The sequence below is a fragment of the Coffea arabica genome, chromosome 8c, assembly GCF_036785885.1.
Source record: "Coffea arabica cultivar ET-39 chromosome 8c, Coffea Arabica ET-39 HiFi, whole genome shotgun sequence".
Taxonomy (NCBI): Eukaryota; Viridiplantae; Streptophyta; class Magnoliopsida; order Gentianales; family Rubiaceae; genus Coffea; species Coffea arabica.
In genome coordinates this window covers 10,415,767-10,437,075 of record NC_092325.1, presented here as the reverse complement: position 1 = coordinate 10,437,075, position 21,309 = coordinate 10,415,767, and the positions used below count along the sequence as shown (strand labels likewise).

At 38.7% G+C, this 21,309-nt stretch overlaps 2 non-coding genes across 2 annotated transcripts; both read right to left on the bottom strand.

The window, feature by feature from the left end:
- Nucleotides 1-10,478: 10,478 nt before the first annotated feature.
- Nucleotides 10,479-10,585, bottom strand: LOC113707559 (small nucleolar RNA R71). The gene has a single exon (XR_003452282.1). It is a non-coding gene; the product is annotated as a small nucleolar RNA R71 (small nucleolar RNA).
- Nucleotides 10,586-17,846: 7,261 nt separating this feature from the next.
- Nucleotides 17,847-17,953, bottom strand: LOC113707558 (small nucleolar RNA R71). Its single transcript, XR_003452281.1, has one exon. It is a non-coding gene; the product is annotated as a small nucleolar RNA R71 (small nucleolar RNA).
- Nucleotides 17,954-21,309: the final 3,356 nt, after the last annotated feature.

Below are 21,309 nucleotides of genomic sequence, written 5' to 3'. Positions count from 1 at the left end.
CATCTCCCTGTAGAGTTCGAACACAAGGCGTTCTTGGCAGTAAAGCAGTGTAACACGGGTCTTGAAGAGACGGGAGTTCAACAGAAATTGCAACTACAGGAGTTGGAGGAGATAAGGAATGAAGCATATGAGAATGCCACGATCTATAAGGAAAAGAGTAAAATCTTCTATGATCAGCAAGTTGCAAGGAAGTCTTTTGTAGTGGGGCAAAAAGTCCTCTTGTATCACTCGAGACTTAAATTCTTTCCTGGTAAGTTACGTTCTCGTTGGATTGGTCCATTTGTCGTTTCTAATGTGTTTCATTATGGTGCAGTGGAGATCCAAAGTTTGAAAACGGAGAAGAAGTTCGTGGTGAATGGTCATCGTCTCAAGCCGTATTATGAAGGATTCTATGTTGAAGAAGTAGATATTGTACACCTCCAGGATCCATTTTATCTTGTTTGAGAGTTTCGGCTGTGTCTAAATAAAGACATTAAAGAAAGGCGCTACTTGGGAGACAACCCAAGAATATTTGTTTCAGTTTTCGTACATTTTTTGAAGTTTTAGTTAAGGGTTAGTGTCATTTAATAGTTTGATATTTGGTGGCAGGAAATTGACAATTAGACGTGCCTACGCCAGTTGGTCATGCCTAAGGGAAGAAAGTTTTCGTCCGCAGTCAGAAGACTCTACAGTAGTTAAGCGTGCCCACGCCAGGTGGTCACGCTTAGGGAACTCAATTTCTGGAGATTGGTCAGAAGACTCTATAGCAGTTAAGTATGCCCACGCCAGGTGGTCACGCTTGAGGATCAAAAAATTTTGACGGATGGTCAGAAGACTAGAGGGCGGTTAGGCGTGCCTACGCCTAAGACCCAGGTTCTTTGTTGTCTATATTTAACAAAATAAAAGGAAAAGAAAAAGGAAAGAATGCAACAGACGAGATTGCCCTCAATTTAAAAGCAAGAAAAAGAGAGAGAGAGAGAGAAAAAAAAACATAAGTGAGAGGAACTTTTCTACAAAGATTAAAAAAAAAAGGGGGGAGGGGACAAAAAGACGAAATTACCCTTACAAAAAAAAGAAAAAAGAGAGAAATTTTTTTTTTCAAAAGTCCGTAGCCCTATTTGTCTTCTTCTTCTTCCTTTTCCTTTTTTTTTCTTTCTTCTTCTTCCTTCTTTTCCTTCTTTTTCTTCTTCCCTTTTCTCTTGTTCTACCGCCGCCGCGACTTGCACATCCACCGCCGCCCACTCCTTTTCCTTTTCCTCCTTTGCTTTCTTGACGTCGCCGCGCGCTGTCCGCTACTGCCAGTAGCGCTAGCAGCAGCTGCCTAGCAGCACCAGCAACAACCAGGCGCGCTGCTGCGCGCCTGCCTTCCTCTGCGCCCAAGCCCATCCACAGCAGACGCGAGCCAAGCGCTCCAGCAGAGCCCCGAGCGGACCGCCACTGGCGCTCACCAGTCCCGCGCTCGCACAGCTTGCACCAGGCGCCTCTGCCCTCTGCGCGCGAACCCCCCTCGCGCGTCCCCACCAATCTCCCCTCGCATGCGACCAGCCTCTGCTCAGCTCCAGCATGCCATTCAGCCCGAGCCCAGCGCGCAGCAAATCCAGGCCAAGCCCGCGCGCCACGGGTGCCCTCCGTGCACTCCACGCCAGCAGCTCGTGCCTCCAGCCAAGCCCAGCAGGCGCGCGATCTCTTCTGCTCTTCCTCAACGACTTCACCAGACAGGCCCAGCAAGTAGCAGCAGCAGCCGAGCGCCCTTCTGCGCCTTAGCCCACGCGTGTGGACCCCACGCGCGTCGCTTCTGCCTTTTCCACTATACCTGCTGTTGTTGCCAAAACCCCTACGGTGATTTCTTCTTTAATTTTCTGTCATTTATTAGTTGAGGCCAGATTATTAGCTTTTATTAGCTGATGCCAGATTTCAATTTCTTAACTGAAGCCAGGTTGTTGACTTACTAGTTGGACAGAAATTTTGTGCTTGTTTGGGTACTGTGATATATCTGTGGTTAATTGTTGATTATTTGTCAAATTTTGTGCTCAACCAGTGATATTTGGGGGGAGTTTCTACTCTGATTGCCTGTTTAATTAGCTTTTGGGAAAATTTGCTGTGTTTATCTAATTAATTGGTTTTTGGGTTGAGTTGGTAGTATTTGGGGAATATTTTGCTGTTTACAGGATTAATTAGTTTTTGGGGTGAGTTTATTACCCGTTTTTGCACTTGTTTGTGATTGGGAACTGTGACTAGGGATCATTTGCTTTATTGGCTGTTTGTTGACATATTTTGAACACCATTCCCTCATCTTTTCCCAATGACCAGACTCAAAAATAAAGGCAAGAGCAAACCTTCCACCTCCACCCCACAGCCTACGGTCCCCTTGAGTGGACCTGCCCCATCAACTGGGCCGGGAGGACCCCGTACCCACCTTGGATGGAATAGGGAGGTTTATATCTCCTCTCCGGCCCACTTTGACGGCAATTTGACCTTCATCCGGGCTGCCGACAAGGAGCGGTACGCCTCGGCGTGCACAAGGAAGATAATTCCTTGTAAATACATCCACGGCTCTACACTTGATATGTTAAATGTTAGAGATGAGGTCACGCAGCAATTGGCCGACATAGGTTGGACCCGCTATGCTACTATCATTTTGCCTGCTTTTACTGAACTGGCGTGGGAATTCTATGCTACTTTTGAGTTCAATATCCCCGATGAATTCTCCGTTACCACTCCCGAGGTAGTGAGGTTTAGATTAATGGATAGAGAATTCACCAGTCTATCACTGAATTTAATTTGGCTCTTGGGTTTATTGATATTCCTTACTCCCAAAGTGAGGAATATATGCACAGTATGTGCGAGTACACGGAGCCATTTTTCTCTCATAACATTGGTTATTGGAGAGATTTGTCGGTTGACCGACACAACTATGACCCCAGCCAGTCTAAGGTATCTTTTCTTAAGAGCGCTGCCTACCATTATTTACATAGATTTATGGCTGACAGTTTTTCTGGTAGAAAGGATAGTTCGGGTACTTTGACCAAACCCGAATTCTTTTTCATTTGGTGCATGGTTGCTCGGTATAAGGTCAATTTGGGTTGTTGGTTTGCCCCCCACCTTCGAACTGTCTTAAGTAAGAAAAATAAGCCATTAATTTTGGGCTCATTTATCACTCAATTTACTGTAAATCTTGGGATTTTGGACTTGAATAATCATAATTTGCATCGTGCTTGTACTATGGAATCTCTTGATTTAGTTTGTTTGGAGAAAATGGGTCTTGTGCGACAGGTGAATGGCGTTTTCCAGTTTGCTCCCCCGGGGCCAATCTCTGTTCCACCGAAGCGCAGAGCTTCCAAGTCCACCGTCCCGGAGGCCGGTGGTCCTTCCACGAATGCTCCCGGACCGTCCTCTTCAGCGCCTCCACCGTCTCCCTCCGCCGATAGCCAATTTGCAGCCCTTCGGTTCCAGATGCAGCACATGGACACTCGTATGGAGCGGATGGAGCGTCAAATGGCTGGAATGGCCCAGAATTTAGCGCATCTCCATCACGTGGGTTTCCGCCTGCCCTTCCCTCCATAGCCGTAGTTCATATCTGCCCTCCTCCGTTTTTAAGGGAAGTGTCGTTGCCCCTTTACCTCAGTTTTATTCTTTATTTGCTTACATTGAGGGCAATGTAAGATTTAGGTGTGGGGGAGGGTTAACTATGCTTTAGAGGGTTAACTATGCTTTAGTTGTGTTTTTAGTTGTCTGATTAAATTTTTCCTTGCCTTAGTAGTTCTCTTCTTTAAACGATGATGAATGTAATTGATATATGAGTATAAGTAGTAAGTTCATGCCATGGGGTGTTCTACTTTCCTTGATACTGAATTGATTGATGAATATGCTGAACTTGACATCAATTTGATCACTGGTGCAATTTTTGAGCCTAATTTTTCGTTTGTTGAGTGATTAGTACACATGGTTTGTCATTCTAGAACTTGCTCGGTTATGTATGTCAAGACCACATTTAAATGAGTTTAATACATTGAAATGATAGGGCACCTAGGATTGAGCCATTTTTGGACTTTCTAAAAAATAAAAACTAACCCTTAGCTTATTTACCATTAGGGAGCCAAGTTGAGTCTTAACCCTTATTCTTCGCTTGAGACCCTAATTTTTAGCCGTAAAACCTCTTTTTAGACTTTTTTTTTTGAACCCCGTGTGAAGAAGTGCTTTGATTTCATTACATGAAAATTTGGAGTATTATTTGAGAGGCGTTACACATATTTATGGAAAAGAAGAAAGAAAAAAAGAGGGAAAAAGAAAAAAATATGAAAAGAAGACAAAGTGCAAGAAATCAACGAGTAAAGTTGACTTTTATGGTGTTGGTTGGGAGTTATTCAAAACACAAAAAAAAAAAAAACAAAACAACAAAACAAAACAAAACAAAAAACAAAAAAAGGAAAAAAATAGAAAACAAAAGAGAAAAAAAAAAAGAAAAGAGAAAAGTGAAAAAAAAGGGGAGAGAGGAAGTAGATGAATGAAAAGAGGAGAAACAAAAAGATCGAAGGCTGTGGCAAGTGCCGATTTACTTCACTTGTATGATGGTTGAGATGCCTTGAAGTTTCAAATGTGCAAGAATCTGTGTAATGAATTTGTGAGCACTTTCTTTATACTTTTACACCCTTTTGAATCCTTTCTATCCTACCCTCTCGCCCTAACCCCATTACAACCTTGCAAAGTCCCTTGATTGCTGCATTTAAATTTATAAATAAGTGGTGGCGATATGATATATAAGCAAGTTTATGGTAGTGTCATTCTATTGTGTTGATTTGAGAGTTATCTTATATACATGTCCTATACACTTGGAATGAATAAGTGCATTTTAAACTGCGAGAATTATCGATTTGGTATATTCTGATTTCAATGTGGTTATTGGAAAATTTGGGATGCCATTCTTGGTATGAACTGCTGTGAATTGCTTAATATCTTGATTGCACTTCTGAGTTAATTATGCTTGAGGGCAAACATAGTTTAAGTGTGGGGGAGATTGATAGGGTGCGTTTTAGTGGGGTATTTTGGGCATTAATGCATGTTTATCTGACTAAAATATTTTCATTAATTGGGTAGATTCTACTGATATTTTGTTTTGATGCTAATTGCAGGAATGGATGCTGAAAAGTACTTAAAGTCAAAATTTCGAAGATTTGTCGCACGTGGGGCCCCCTTGAGAAGCTGAGGAAATTTGATTGTCATAGGCTTTATTTTATTTTATTTTAGAGAGTCTCATTTAATTTTGTAAAAGACCACTTCCCGAGAGGAAAAAAAAGCCCCTCCTGGAAGGTCGGATAGGGGAAGGTATTAGACTCCAGAGAGCGGGCTAGCTAAAACAATTTTTTTACCTCTTGTCTGGTTTAGGTTTTTCTTCCTTTTTCGTTCTCTTTGTTCTTAAAAAAAGGGGCCTGGCCGTGGCTTTGTAACGGGGGGAAGAAAAAGAGACAAGAAGGCCGCAATTGTTGACTTTGTATTCTGGCTTTTCTATCTTGTGTGAATTGATTTGGAGAAATCAATTGATTGAAACCTAATCTCTCGTATGTCTTGTGAGGAAAGAAAGAAAGCTAAGAGGAGCCGCAACTGTGGACTTTTGACATTACTTTTCACCCTGGCCTTGACTGAAGAAAATTGAAAGTGTGCACTCTCTATACAGTTAGCTTAGGAGAACAATTGAAAACCACCATAATCGATTGTCCCCTTTCTTTCTTCGGTTAACCGGAATTAACGAGGGGCAATTTCTTTCGTTCGCTTTGATTAAGGAATCGATGGCTTCTTCCAACCTTGTCCGCATGGCCTGTACATTAATTATGGGGAACTAAACCCCTAATTCTAGTCAAGGGGGCAACTGACGAATTGGTTCAACAACTACTATGAGATCTAAGCTGCTTTTAATTATTTTCTTCATTTATTGATATTTATATGTTCCTTACTTTTAATTGCTATGGCCTTGTGTATGATTGTCCCCTTGCTTATCATTTAATTTTTTAAAAAAAACTTATACTAATTTAATTTTTATATTTTACATATTCATCTATAATTTAATAAAAAGTCTTCCACTAAGAAACAAACATGCGAAGAGAATACAAGAAAAAGAAAAAAATTAAAAGAATTCAAAATCAATGAAATTTTGAAATAAGTAGTACCTTTTTTTAAGTATATATTCCACATTAATTAAACTCTTTTCTAAAAAATATAGGATCATGATTTCTGCAAATAAATCTTGTGAACAGACTATAGTCTTCCATATTTGTAATGTAATTTAAACAATGAAATTACTTATTTAGCTCTAAAAATATTATTTTGTGGTATGTGTATAAAAATAATACATATATGTGTGTGTGGTGGGGAGGAGGCGGATTGGGTACCTGTGGTTTTTTAATTTATGTGATCCTACCACATCCAGCATCTAAGCGGGTATTTGACACTCTTTTGATTCGGTCAAATAATACAGATTGGATATTCTAATTTTTAGGTCCGATCGGATTAGGTATGACGAATTTTTGAGTTAATGGTCGTTTTTGTCCACCTCTAATTGTTTCTGCATTGACATATGGGCCAGAAATGTCACTAAAAGTTCTCTACAAAGGCCCATGTATCCAAATCATATCATGGGTCTCTACAAACCTTGGTTGCCTTGCGAAGTCCAGGTATACGAGGCCCATCATTTACATTTTTAATTTTTTGGTGATTACTTTCAATTATTGATTCAATTTATATGGTAATCTGGTTGCGGTTTGCGCATATTATTGTGCACTTATGGTACCACTGCTGTGTTTTTGTAGAATAATTTTTACAAAAAACAAATATATAACACTTTTGGTTAGAGTAAATTCCCTCAATTATTTTTCAGACAAGGTAGAGTCATAAGAGATATCATCAGATGAAAAGAAAATAAAATAAAAATGAGAATCCGTCTAAGAAATTAATTAATGTTTGCCAAGTGGATATAGATTATGCTCCATGTAGCATGTGATTTCACCTGCAAATCATGATTTCGCATAAAGTTACAGATGATTGCTATACGAATTACATCCATCGTGAATTAAGATAAAGCTGAGAAATTTTTCAAGTCTATTCTACTCTGTATCATGGATTTAGAATGTCTAGCTAGTATTGCAGTAGAATCTACAAGACTCATTTTCTTCCTCTGCATTGCAAGTGCAACATATTGCTGTGATGGCCTCTGGTATATATAGGCTTTTCTGATGGTGCAATTGGAATATATGATGCCCATAGCTTGAGGCTCAATGTTGGATAGCCGCCTGGCATACAATACAGAATTTCCTTGGCATTTTTCTTATCTATACTAAAATAGTTTGAAATACAAGAGCAGATTATTAGCTGTAAGAGTTCAAAACTTCTTGAGGTATTTTCTGTAACTCTCATCTAGTTCCTTTTGCATGGCAGTGCAGAAATTCTGATTACATATGCTTTTGTATTTACATTTGGTTCTGAAAATTACTAATGTCACCTTTAAGCGATCTGTTTCTCTATTGAACTGACATGAGCTTCAAATATTATCGAGCCATTGGATACAAAGGCCAAAATTGGGTAGTTTGAACTGTACCGTCTAATCCTCAAGTTTTGCACTGAATGGTCAACCATCTAAACCGTTGTCAGTGACATGAAGAATCTTCTGTACTCAAGTTTTGCCCAGATAGTCATCTGTAAAGTTATGGTCCATGTCCCTCAATCCCTAGTCTGAGCTAAATGATAAAAAAGACAAAAGGATACAAGTTTTTGATTGGTTGTTTGTTTGTTTTTGGGGCCTGCAAGGTTTTCTGATTTTCAACCACTAATAGATTTCAATAGTTTATACTGCTCTTCTACAAAGTCCAATTTATCACTCTTTAATTCAATTTTGGTCTCTTTTCATTCGATCTTTTCCTGAGAATACTGATAAGAGTTTATTTTACGTATTTTTAAGTGCATTTTATTAGTTAATTTTGAGTTGATTGTTTAGTTTTATAAATAAAATAAAGAGGTTTTTGGTAAAATTATATATTTTTGGTAAAAGTGGATAATATTGCATTTTTAGTGATTTTAATGGTAAAAACTTCATTTTTATGCAGGAATGATGATTCAATCACCAAAGGATGTCAAATGAGATGAAAATAGAAATTTGGTGATGAATTCAAGTGATAACCAGAAGAATGAAATGAAAAACGTTCAAGTAAGGAAATGCAATACAAATCAGTGTTGACACTCTTCGGTATTTTGACCATATCTGGAGCTACACTTATCGGATTAAGGTGATATTTATACCATTTTAAAGCTAAGAAAGAGACCTACAATTCATATGAAGACATCGAAATCCAATTCTGCCATTTTCATGGACAAAAAGTCGGAATACAGAAGCTGCACTCTGTGGTCGGAATTGGAAACAGAGGTTTGACCAGGTGATAGTATTTCGACCATATCTCAGGCTGTACAACTTCGGTTTGGGTGATTTTTATAGCATTGGAAAGCTAACTCAAAGGGCTACAGCTTTTGTGTTTTGCACAAAAGCCAGTTCGGTCTTCATCATGGAGAAAATCGCAGTTGAAATAAGGCCAGAGTGAAAACGCGAGTATACAAAACGCGAGTTTATGCCGCGTTTTGCGTAGGCGCGTTTTGTAGCCGAAAATTTGCAATTTGCTCAGCCATTCCTTTTGTGTTCAGACTACTTTCCAGCTATTTTGAGGGACAGAAATCGGTGGCACATGCTTCTGCAACAAAAGAGAAGACCAAATGAGTATGGACAAAAGGAAATATCATATCTTTGACTTCTTTTTACAAAATCTGAGTGGAGGAAATTATGAAATGAGAGGAATGGAATTTCTCTCACCTTTTATGCAGAAACACAGAGGAGAAGCCTGGATACCATACGTAGCTAGTTTTCTTTCTTGTATCTAGTTTTCTCTCCAGATAGGGTTCTTGGAGAAGTATTTGGAGAGTTTCACTGATAATCATATTGTGCAAGAACATAACAAGAATTGGAGAGCTTCACCTTCAATTGGCTAAGCTTTCTTTTATCTTTCTTATACTTGTACTTTATGAGGTTTTGCATTAATAAACTTGTGAGTTTGATTGTTAAATCATTCATGAGTAGCTAAACTCCTTCATCTAGGGAGTAGATGAAACTTATGGCTAAATAATACTAATTGAATGTGATCTACACTTGTTATATCTTGTATTAATTTGTCTACTTGTGTAGCTGTGATTACTTGTTATTGATTGATCACCAATAGCATGTTTATAGTGTTATTATTCAATGAGAATTGGTAATAACAATTGAAACACATGAGTAGAGCTTGAGTTGTATGTTCATGAAAATAGAGATACACTTAGGTGGATTAGTGAGCATTTCATGAAATAAAACGGAGTAGTAGTAGTATTTCACCATGAAAATAGGGAAATCTATATTGCTCTAGGCCATTTCATCATGAAAATGAGACTTGGTAATCTTGGAAATAAATCTCTGGTTAAGCAAGAATAATAGCAAGAAGTAAATCCATTCATTTGTGTAGTTTATGCCATAAGTGGAATCTACATCCCTAGAATCTTCCTTAAGTGAAATTTATCTATTCGCATTCAGCATTTGTTAAACTAGATTTGTATATCAGATTTGTAGATTACAGCATTAGATTTTCTCTGCTCAAATTAATTGTAAGTCTAAATAATAGAGAGAACAAGGGCTTAGTAATTGTTTAAATTGCTCCTCGTGGGATCGACCCGATACACATTTTGTACTACAATTGCAACCTGTATACTTGCAGTCCAACGGGTGTCAAATCGGAATTAAACTTGCATTGATACAAAAATCCCGTCAAGTTTTTGGCGCCGTTGCCGGGGAGCGGCAATATTAGGGCCTAATCATCTCTATTAATTTAGATATTTTTTAGTGTTTTTTTTTATTTGTTGAATTAAAACTGAAAAATTTCTCTTGTTTTTGTTTGTAGTGTATGCACCGATCAAATCGAGAAGTTGCACATTTCGATCCTGAAATTGAAAGAACATTACACAGAAAAAGGAGGAGTACATCACATCAAGAGGAACAAGAGGTTTGGCAGCCAATAGAAGATATTCTGATAGAATTACAATTTGAAGAAGACATGGCAGAAAATGAAGCAAATAGGCGAGTTCTACGAGATTATGCTCTACCGGGAACACAAGGATCTCAAACGAGCATAGCAAGGGCTACGGTAAATGCTAACAATTTTGAGATTAAACCATCACTTATCCAAATGGTTCAACAATCTCAATTTGGAGGTAATGCAGTAGAAGATCCTAATACACACTTAGCTACATTCTTGGAAATTTGTGATACAATTAAAATGAATGGAGTTAGTGATGATGCTATAAGGCTAAGATTGTTCCCATTTTCATTGAGAGATAAGGCCAAACTTTGGCTACATTCTCATGCTCCTAATACTTTCACTGGATGGGATGAATTATCAAGAGCATTCTTAAATAAGTATTTTCCACCAGGTAAGACTGCTAAGTTTAGAATGAATATCACTAGTTTTAGCCAATTGGAAGGTGAATCATTATATGAGGCATGGGAAAGGTTTAGAGATTTGCTTCGTAAATGTCCACATCATGGACTGCCGGAGTGGTTAATCATACAAACCTTCTATAATGATTTAGTTTTTTCTACTAAAACTATGATCGATGCAGCTGCAGGTGGAGCTTTAATAGGTAAATCACCCCAAGAATCTCATAATTTGATAGAAGAAATGGCAGCAAATAATTACCAATGGGCCAATGAGAGAGGTAATACAAGACGTCACGCAGGTATGATAGAAATGGACACTCTCAATATGCTGAGTGCTCAAATGAATAATGTGATGAAATTGCTAAGTAGACAAGGTGGAATTGGTCCAAGTTCATCTAATGCACATGTAGCATGTTGTTCTATATGTGGAGGTGAACATGATACTAATGAGTGTGTTGATTCTGAGCAGGTACAATTCGTCAATAATTACAACCGAAATGCTCCAAATAATCCCTACTCGAATACTTACAATCCGGGGTGGACAAATCATCCAAACTTTGGATGGAAAGATCAAGGCAATCAACAAAGGCCAACCAATCCGCCGGGATTTCAATCAAGGCAACCACAGGCTGAAACTAAACCAAGTTGGGAGATCGCGGTGGAAAAACTTGCTAAGGTGACTTCGGATAGATTCGAGCAAGTTGAGGGGCGGTTGGACCAATTAGCTGGGATGTACAGAAACTTGGAGGTTCAAATTGGTCAAATTGCCAATGTAATCAACAATAGAAACCCTGGTGAATTACCAAGTAAAACCGAAGTGAATCCGAGAGAGCATGTCAATGCAATCATTCTTAGAAGCGGTAAAACGGTTGAGGGATTCGATTTTGAAAATTCAGGTGGTGAAAAAGACAAGAAGCAAGCAATTGAAGGGGAGCAAGAAAGTCAAAATGATCATGTTATCATTGATATTGATGCACTTCATCCCAAATTAAATTCTAATGTGATACCTTTTCCTCACAGGTTGAAGAAAGATGGACAGGATCGGGAGTTTGAAAAGTTCTTCAAAATGTTTAAACAATTGCACATTAACATTCCTTTCATTGATGCTATAACACAGATTCCCTCTTATGCACGTTTCTTGAAAGACATCATGTCAAAGAAGAGGAAAATTGTAGATAATGAGATGATAGCATTAACGGAAGAGTGTAGTGCATTGATTAAGAATAAACTCCCTCCTAAATTGAAAGATCCGGGAAGTTTTTCTATTCCTTGCACTATTGGTCAATTGCATTTTTCTAATGATTTATGTGATTTAGGTGCAAGTGTGTCACTTATGCCGTTATCGGTTGCCCGGAGATTGGGACTTCAAGAGCTAAAAGCTACCAATATTACATTGCAATTGGCGGATCGGTCAATCACACGTTCCATGGGTATTTTGGAAAATGTGCTCATAAAGGTAAGACAATCTATAATACCTGTGGATTTTGTTGTCTTAGATATTGAAGAAGATGTGAGAATGCCAATTATTCTAGGACGACCGTTTTTAGCCACTGCACGAACTATAATTGATGTAGAAAAAGGTAAGCTTATATTACGGGTTAATGGTGAGGAATTGGAATTCAATTTGGATAATAAAGATGGGAGTATAGAGCCTACTACTCTTGTTTCTAATATGCCATATGATGAAAAGATTAACCAAGAAAGGACCGAAGAAGTTAAATTTATAAATGTCCTTGGTACTAACTTTCATGGTGTAGGAACAAAGGAGGAGAAGATAAGGATGGAAGTTGGCTTAATAAATTCGCCATTCCATGAAGAAAATAGTGAAAAGTTGAGCCAATTCAGAAAAGACAAGCAGAATCCACTCCAAGGTGAAGTTGAGCCTCTCTATGACAAGTCTAATATTCCTCCTTGGCATTTGAGGAAATTGGATTATGAAGATCAATGCATGGTTCACCACATGGTGGATTGGCTCGGGAGTTTCGACCCATGGGGAGAAAATCTCTCTCTAATGCTCTAAAGTGATTCAACTTTTTCAGTCGAACCAACGACTATAAACAAAAGCGCTAATTGGGAGGCAACCCAATGTTTATGTTATATAGGGTAATTTGGTGTGATTTTGTAGTTTGAATAAGTGTTTAAGTTAAGTTGTTGTTTTATTATAGGGTGGACAATTGGAAGCAAGAATGACCATTTGAGGTAAAAAAGGCGAGCTTTGATCAATCCACTCAACCCCTTCATTTGCGTTAAAGGAGTATTTGATCCGTCGAAAAGGGGTACTATGCCAAGGGGAAGACGTGTGATAACCTCGTCCTCTAGCAGTGAGGAGAGGGAGGAAAATGAACAAATGGAAGTATCTGAAGAGGAGAGTTCACCTTCTCCTCCGCCAGTCAGTCGTCAACCTGGTGAGGGCACTTCTCGTGGAGCGGGAATATCCGTATTTGACAGTGCTCGGTTCAACACTCGCAAGAATCAGGAGTGGCATGAGGCGCGTGCTAATTTGGAATTCCTGTTTGAGATGCACGTGAATTCGACAGTTGAGATGATGTATAATATCTCGGATGCTTTTGCTCAACTTGGATGGGCCCCGATTCTCACACTACCAAACTATTACTACCCCGATTTGGTGCGCGAGTTTTACGCTAACATTGACAGTAAGGCGCGTCATAGTGGAGAAATGGTTGAATCATGGGTACGTGGAAGAAGAATCAACTTGTCATGTCAAGATTTGGCCGCTATTTTGGGGTGTATGGATGACGGCCGTCCAGTAGATTTGAAGAAGGAGTTTGTTCCCCCGAATAGGAGGTGGGATCCCTCGCTGGCCATGGCCAGGTTTGGTCTTGAGTACCAACCTTTTCGCTCTACAAGGAAGGAGACCATTTTGGCGACTGTCTTCGAACCTCGTCATCGGCTTATCATTTACATGATGGCTCACAATGTCATCCCAAAGAAGACGGGGCATACGGAGGTTCGCAAGAGCGATATTTACTTCCTTGATTACATGTTCCACAACCGAACTTCCCCGTATGCTCGAATTTCATTGCCGAACATCATCATCAGCCACATTAGGTCTACGGCGAGGCGTAAGACAACTTCCTTCAAACTTTCATTTCCTCGTCTACTGACTTTAATCTTCACCCGTTTTGAGGTTCGATTGGAAGGCATGAGGCGTGAAAATGTTCCTCCACGTGCTGAGATGACTATCACTACTCTTCGCCGCCTTGGTATTGGCACGGGGGACATTCCACGCCCTGTTCAGGAGCGGAGACAGAAGGCTAGACATGGTCGGGATGAAGCTCAACCATCTACTGCAGCACCACCTCCTCCTCCGCCACAAACCAATTGGCAGCGGCTTTTCGGTCGCTTGGACGACATCGACCATCATTTAGCCCGACTGGATACTCGCCTAGACCACATTGAACATCATCTAGGCGTACATCCACCTCCCGTCAATGATGATGAAGATGACGATGAAGGGGATGATTGAGGCTGCTCTTTGGCTGGCTTTTCTTTTGTTTGCTTGTTTGCGTGTTATTTTTATCTTTTGTTTGAAAAATGTTAACTTACATTCCTTATTTTGAATATTGGAATTTGTGGCAGTAACTAGTAGATCGTTGACTGTAGATGGTTGAGCGGTCGATGGCTCATCATTCAAGGCTTCACTGGACCGCAGCCATATCACTTGGGGAGTCACTTGTTCCTTTCTTTTATTTCTTTTCTTTTCTTTCCCTACACATTGAGGACAATGTGTAATTTAAGTGTGGGGGAGAAATATGTGTGGTACTTGTGATTTTAGTTGTGTTTGATATATTTCTGATGCTTAAAATTGTGTTTCTTGTGGTTGCTGGCAGGGAGTTTAGTCCACTTTTAATGGGAGACTCTGTCAAAATTTTTCCAAAACCTTATACATATATATATGTTATTAACCATAATAAATAAATAAAATTGTCACTTATCCTTTTGAAATAAGTATATGTGGTTTTGAAATTTCTTTTCTCATGGAATTTGGAAATGATTTTTATGTGATTATAATTTTTACATCTATAGGAAAGTATATCTAGTAAAGTGGAGAAAATTATGCCTACATTTTGCATATTTGATGAAAATGCTTCTTTTTATCTGATTTTATAAGATAAGAAATTAATATGGTCAATAAGTGTCATACTTTTCTCATGATTATTCTTAGAGGGAATTTATTATATATATATATTAAAAAAAAAAGGGATTATTCTACTCCAATAGTTTTTGTACTTAGTAACCGGAAGTTCTCATCTACAAATGTCGACTTTCGCGTAAAACGGTACTTAAATTAAGAGTATGAAAAGCAATTTGAGTATGTGAATTGTTGAGTAACCGGGGATCTTCATCTAAAAATGTCGATCTTTGCGTCAAAAGGCATTCTTCACAACTTAAGTAATATTTAACCCTTAAAATATATACAAAAAAAAAGATGAGTAAGTAAAATAAATCCCTCTTTAAAAGAAAAATAAGAAGTTGATCATGAGATTAGTTAGCATCTTTATTGACTATAGGAGTTGCTTGCTTGCGAAATTGGATAAAAATAAGAAATTGAGTTGAATTGATAAAAATTATGGTATATTTAGCTCCTCTTTGCTTGATATGATGAGTACTTGAGGTTAATTAAAAGATCACATAAGGGTTATTTACCTTGATTTAAGGAAACGGAGTTGAAATACTACATATGTTTATTTTCAAATTTTTTGGATAATTGATGGTTGGAATTTTATATTGCTTGAGGACAAGCAATGATTCAAGTGTGGGGGTATTTGATAAGAGTTTATTTTACGTATTTTTAAGTGCATTTTATTAGTTAATTTTGAGTTGATTGTTTAGTTTTATAAATAAAATAAAGAGGTTTTTGGTAAAATTATATATTTTTGGTAAAAGTGGATAATATTGCATTTTTAGTGATTTTAATGGTAAAAACTTCATTTTTATGCAGGAATGATGATTCAATCACCAAAGGATGTCAAATGAGATGAAAATAGAAATTTGGTGATGAATTCAAGTGATAACCAGAAGAATGAAATGAAAAACGTTCAAGTAAGGAAATGCAATACAAATCAGTGTTGACACTCTTCGGTATTTTGACCATATCTGGAGCTACACTTATCGGATTAAGGTGATATTTATACCATTTTAAAGCTAAGAAAGAGACCTACAATTCATATGAAGACATCGAAATCCAATTCTGCCATTTTCATGGACAAAAAGTCGGAATACAGAAGCTGCACTCTGTGGTCGGAATTGGAAACAGAGGTTTGACCAGGTGATAGTATTTCGACCATATCTCAGGCTGTACAACTTCGGTTTGGGTGATTTTTATAGCATTGGAAAGCTAACTCAAAGGGCTACAGCTTTTGTGTTTTGCACAAAAGCCAGTTCGGTCTTCATCATGGAGAAAATCGCAGTTGAAATAAGGCCAGAGTGAAAACGCGAGTATACAAAACGCGAGTTTATGCCGCGTTTTGCGTAGGCGCGTTTTGTAGCCGAAAATTTGCAATTTGCTCAGCCATTCCTTTTGTGTTCAGACTACTTTCCAGCTATTTTGAGGGACAGAAATCGGTGGCACATGCTTCTGCAACAAAAGAGAAGACCAAATGAGTATGGACAAAAGGAAATATCATATCTTTGACTTCTTTTTACAAAATCTGAGTGGAGGAAATTATGAAATGAGAGGAATGGAATTTCTCTCACCTTTTATGCAGAAACACAGAGGAGAAGCCTGGATACCATACGTAGCTAGTTTTCTTTCTTGTATCTAGTTTTCTCTCCAGATAGGGTTCTTGGAGAAGTATTTGGAGAGTTTCACTGATAATCATATTGTGCAAGAACATAACAAGAATTGGAGAGCTTCACCTTCAATTGGCTAAGCTTTCTTTTATCTTTCTTATACTTGTACTTTATGAGGTTTTGCATTAATAAACTTGTGAGTTTGATTGTTAAATCATTCATGAGTAGCTAAACTCCTTCATCTAGGGAGTAGATGAAACTTATGGCTAAATAATACTAATTGAATGTGATCTACACTTGTTATATCTTGTATTAATTTGTCTACTTGTGTAGCTGTGATTACTTGTTATTGATTGATCACCAATAGCATGTTTATAGTGTTATTATTCAATGAGAATTGGTAATAACAATTGAAACACATGAGTAGAGCTTGAGTTGTATGTTCATGAAAATAGAGATACACTTAGGTGGATTAGTGAGCATTTCATGAAATAAAACGGAGTAGTAGTAGTATTTCACCATGAAAATAGGGAAATCTATATTGCTCTAGGCCATTTCATCATGAAAATGAGACTTGGTAATCTTGGAAATAAATCTCTGGTTAAGCAAGAATAATAGCAAGAAGTAAATCCATTCATTTGTGTAGTTTATGCCATAAGTGGAATCTACATCCCTAGAATCTTCCTTAAGTGAAATTTATCTATTCGCATTCAGCATTTGTTAAACTAGATTTGTATATCAGATTTGTAGATTACAGCATTAGATTTTCTCTGCTCAAATTAATTGTAAGTCTAAATAATAGAGAGAACAAGGGCTTAGTAATTGTTTAAATTGCTCCTCGTGGGATCGACCCGATACACATTTTGTACTACAATTGCAACCTGTATACTTGCAGTCCAACGGGTGTCAAATCGGAATTAAACTTGCATTGATACAAAAATCCCGTCAAGTTTTTGGCGCCGTTGCCGGGGAGCGGCAATATTAGGGCCTAATCATCTCTATTAATTTAGATATTTTTTAGTGTTTTTTTTTATTTGTTGAATTAAAACTGAAAAATTTCTCTTGTTTTTGTTTGTAGTGTATGCACCGATCAAATCGAGAAGTTGCACATTTCGATCCTGAAATTGAAAGAACATTACACAGAAAAAGGAGGAGTACATCACATCAAGAGGAACAAGAGGTTTGGCAGCCAATAGAAGATATTCTGATAGAATTACAATTTGAAGAAGACATGGCAGAAAATGAAGCAAATAGGCGAGTTCTACGAGATTATGCTCTACCGGGAACACAAGGATCTCAAACGAGCATAGCAAGGGCTACGGTAAATGCTAACAATTTTGAGATTAAACCATCACTTATCCAAATGGTTCAACAATCTCAATTTGGAGGTAATGCAGTAGAAGATCCTAATACACACTTAGCTACATTCTTGGAAATTTGTGATACAATTAAAATGAATGGAGTTAGTGATGATGCTATAAGGCTAAGATTGTTCCCATTTTCATTGAGAGATAAGGCCAAACTTTGGCTACATTCTCATGCTCCTAATACTTTCACTGGATGGGATGAATTATCAAGAGCATTCTTAAATAAGTATTTTCCACCAGGTAAGACTGCTAAGTTTAGAATGAATATCACTAGTTTTAGCCAATTGGAAGGTGAATCATTATATGAGGCATGGGAAAGGTTTAGAGATTTGCTTCGTAAATGTCCACATCATGGACTGCCGGAGTGGTTAATCATACAAACCTTCTATAATGATTTAGTTTTTTCTACTAAAACTATGATCGATGCAGCTGCAGGTGGAGCTTTAATAGGTAAATCACCCCAAGAATCTCATAATTTGATAGAAGAAATGGCAGCAAATAATTACCAATGGGCCAATGAGAGAGGTAATACAAGACGTCACGCAGGTATGATAGAAATGGACACTCTCAATATGCTGAGTGCTCAAATGAATAATGTGATGAAATTGCTAAGTAGACAAGGTGGAATTGGTCCAAGTTCATCTAATGCACATGTAGCATGTTGTTCTATATGTGGAGGTGAACATGATACTAATGAGTGTGTTGATTCTGAGCAGGTACAATTCGTCAATAATTACAACCGAAATGCTCCAAATAATCCCTACTCGAATACTTACAATCCGGGGTGGACAAATCATCCAAACTTTGGATGGAAAGATCAAGGCAATCAACAAAGGCCAACCAATCCGCCGGGATTTCAATCAAGGCAACCACAGGCTGAAACTAAACCAAGTTGGGAGATCGCGGTGGAAAAACTTGCTAAGGTGACTTCGGATAGATTCGAGCAAGTTGAGGGGCGGTTGGACCAATTAGCTGGGATGTACAGAAACTTGGAGGTTCAAATTGGTCAAATTGCCAATGTAATCAACAATAGAAACCCTGGTGAATTACCAAGTAAAACCGAAGTGAATCCGAGAGAGCATGTCAATGCAATCATTCTTAGAAGCGGTAAAACGGTTGAGGGATTCGATTTTGAAAATTCAGGTGGTGAAAAAGACAAGAAGCAAGCAATTGAAGGGGAGCAAGAAAGTCAAAATGATCATGTTATCATTGATATTGATGCACTTCATCCCAAATTAAATTCTAATGTGATACCTTTTCCTCACAGGTTGAAGAAAGATGGACAGGATCGGGAGTTTGAAAAGTTCTTCAAAATGTTTAAACAATTGCACATTAACATTCCTTTCATTGATGCTATAACACAGATTCCCTCTTATGCACGTTTCTTGAAAGACATCATGTCAAAGAAGAGGAAAATTGTAGATAATGAGATGATAGCATTAACGGAAGAGTGTAGTGCATTGATTAAGAATAAACTCCCTCCTAAATTGAAAGATCCGGGAAGTTTTTCTATTCCTTGCACTATTGGTCAATTGCATTTTTCTAATGATTTATGTGATTTAGGTGCAAGTGTGTCACTTATGCCGTTATCGGTTGCCCGGAGATTGGGACTTCAAGAGCTAAAAGCTACCAATATTACATTGCAATTGGCGGATCGGTCAATCACACGTTCCATGGGTATTTTGGAAAATGTGCTCATAAAGGTAAGACAATCTATAATACCTGTGGATTTTGTTGTCTTAGATATTGAAGAAGATGTGAGAATGCCAATTATTCTAGGACGACCGTTTTTAGCCACTGCACGAACTATAATTGATGTAGAAAAAGGTAAGCTTATATTACGGGTTAATGGTGAGGAATTGGAATTCAATTTGGATAATAAAGATGGGAGTATAGAGCCTACTACTCTTGTTTCTAATATGCCATATGATGAAAAGATTAACCAAGAAAGGACCGAAGAAGTTAAATTTATAAATGTCCTTGGTACTAACTTTCATGGTGTAGGAACAAAGGAGGAGAAGATAAGGATGGAAGTTGGCTTAATAAATTCGCCATTCCATGAAGAAAATAGTGAAAAGTTGAGCCAATTCAGAAAAGACAAGCAGAATCCACTCCAAGGTGAAGTTGAGCCTCTCTATGACAAGTCTAATATTCCTCCTTGGCATTTGAGGAAATTGGATTATGAAGATCAATGCATGGTTCACCACATGGTGGATTGGCTCGGGAGTTTCGACCCATGGGGAGAAAATCTCTCTCTAATGCTCTAAAGTGATTCAACTTTTTCAGTCGAACCAACGACTATAAACAAAAGCGCTAATTGGGAGGCAACCCAATGTTTATGTTATATAGGGTAATTTGGTGTGATTTTGTAGTTTGAATAAGTGTTTAAGTTAAGTTGTTGTTTTATTATAGGGTGGACAATTGGAAGCAAGAATGACCATTTGAGGTAAAAAAGGCGAGCTTTGATCAATCCACTCAACCCCTTCATTTGCGTTAAAGGAGTATTTGATCCGTCGAAAAGGGGTACTATGCCAAGGGGAAGACGTGTGATAACCTCGTCCTCTAGCAGTGAGGAGAGGGAGGAAAATGAACAAATGGAAGTATCTGAAGAGGAGAGTTCACCTTCTCCTCCGCCAGTCAGTCGTCAACCTGGTGAGGGCACTTCTCGTGGAGCGGGAATATCCGTATTTGACAGTGCTCGGTTCAACACTCGCAAGAATCAGGAGTGGCATGAGGCGCGTGCTAATTTGGAATTCCTGTTTGAGATGCACGTGAATTCGACAGTTGAGATGATGTATAATATCTCGGATGCTTTTGCTCAACTTGGATGGGCCCCGATTCTCACACTACCAAACTATTACTACCCCGATTTGGTGCGCGAGTTTTACGCTAACATTGACAGTAAGGCGCGTCATAGTGGAGAAATGGTTGAATCATGGGTACGTGGAAGAAGAATCAACTTGTCATGTCAAGATTTGGCCGCTATTTTGGGGTGTATGGATGACGGCCGTCCAGTAGATTTGAACAAGGAGTTTGTTCCCCCGAATAGGAGGTGGGATCCCTCGCTGGCCATGGCCAGGTTTGGTCTTGAGTACCAACCTTTTCGCTCTACAAGGAAGGAGACCATTTTGGCGACTGTCTTCGAACCTCGTCATCGGCTTATCATTTACATGATGGCTCACAATGTCATCCCAAAGAAGACGGGGCATACGGAGGTTCGCAAGAGCGATATTTACTTCCTTGATTACATGTTCCACAACCGAACTTCCCCGTATGCTCGAATTTCATTGCCGAACATCATCATCAGCCACATTAGGTCTACGGCGAGGCGTAAGACAACTTCCTTCAAACTTTCATTTCCTCGTCTACTGACTTTAATCTTCACCCGTTTTGAGGTTCGATTGGAAGGCATGAGGCGTGAAAATGTTCCTCCACGTGCTGAGATGACTATCACTACTCTTCGCCGCCTTGGTATTGGCACGGGGGACATTCCACGCCCTGTTCAGGAGCGGAGACAGAAGGCTAGACATGGTCGGGATGAAGCTCAACCATCTACTGCAGCACCACCTCCTCCTCCGCCACAAACCAATTGGCAGCGGCTTTTCGGTCGCTTGGACGACATCGACCATCATTTAGCCCGACTGGATACTCGCCTAGACCACATTGAACATCATCTAGGCGTACATCCACCTCCCGTCAATGATGATGAAGATG